Here is a 1184-nt window from a genome sequence, read left to right as displayed (position 1 = left end):
GACGTGTGCTCTTCCGATCTTCATGTTTTATTTTATTTCATTTTTTATTTTATATATATTACTTAATATAAGAAATAATTAATATAAAAAATTTAAAAAAACACTGAAAATTATTGATATCAATCGGAAAGAAAGAAAGTTCTTCTTATTGTCAGAAATATTTCATATAAATAATCTTGATTTTGTATATATGACTGCTTTATCGGTTTTATCGGAGTTCTCATTTCAGCGGCGTATTTTTGTTCTAGATTATTCAAATGACATTGCCAGCTGTCGTATTGATGAAATTAATAGTGACACAAAGAGGCCAAACGAAAGGACGACGTCGCAGCAGCAATACGCGCGCGCGTTCGCTCGTTCCGTTCCAATTACTGAGAATCTTGAGATTCAATTATTAAGGACAGATCTTTGCCAAAAAAAAATGCTCTTGCTAGAATTAATGATGTGTGCAAGCGCTCCGGACTCAAATAACTTTTATATAATTGCCGGCTTCAGTAGCGTGGGAATTTCACGGGAGAAATCAAATTATTGTTGTAGCGATCCATCAATTTAACCATTTGTTCGTAATGGCCATATTAATTTGGTACGTTTCGGGAGGCCGCGTACGTAATTATCGATTTCTGAATTAGCTATGCAGCGAGGTATAATCGCCCAAGGGCGTTGAAATGACAGCGGCAGTATCGGAGTGAAGATGACAGAGACGTGACGCGACAACGACGAACGGCGGAAGGGCGAAAGAGGGTGCGCATGTAAGAACTGTAATTGATGGCGCGTCCTGTTTTGACAGGAGTACATTACACAGAGGATTTAGGTGCGGTCTCGTCCCGCGCTCCCGAATACCTCACTCTCCTTCTCAATCCTGCGAGCAGTTAACGAACAATCCCTGCGAATATATCTATATCCGCGCAGCGAAAATGAAGGGTGGAAGAAACTTTTAGAAGCAAACGTCGCAATTTGTCCGTGAAATAGATGTTGATAACAGAAAGTATTATCCACTGTCGCTGCAATTTTATTATGCTTGTCGTAAACGGCTGATAATAAAAATATGTATTTAATTATTAAGAGAGAATATAACATTTCTATACCTCTCTATCTCTTATTTTTCATTATTATAAATTTGAAACATACGTTTTACTATAATTAAGAAAAATATGTTTTTATTCTATTTCCTCTTTTATTATAAG

General features: G+C 36.6%; 1 long non-coding RNA gene across 1 annotated transcript in view; it reads right to left on the bottom strand.

Annotated features, from left to right (window-relative positions):
• Window positions 1-652, bottom strand: part of LOC105457022 — a 10387-nt gene extending 9735 nt beyond the window's left edge. The window contains exon 1 of the long non-coding RNA XR_975324.1: window positions 487-652. This is a non-coding gene — a long non-coding RNA (uncharacterized LOC105457022). The remainder of the gene's footprint in view (window positions 1-486) is intronic.
• Between the last annotated feature and the right edge of the window lie 532 nt (window positions 653-1184).

The sequence above is a fragment of the Wasmannia auropunctata genome, unplaced genomic scaffold (genome assembly GCF_000956235.1).
Source record: "Wasmannia auropunctata unplaced genomic scaffold, wasmannia.A_1.0 LD335402.1, whole genome shotgun sequence".
Lineage (NCBI taxonomy): Eukaryota > Metazoa > Arthropoda > Insecta > Hymenoptera > Formicidae > Wasmannia > Wasmannia auropunctata.
The sequence above is the reverse complement of the archived record's forward strand: the minus strand, read 5'-3'. Positions and strand labels throughout refer to the sequence as shown.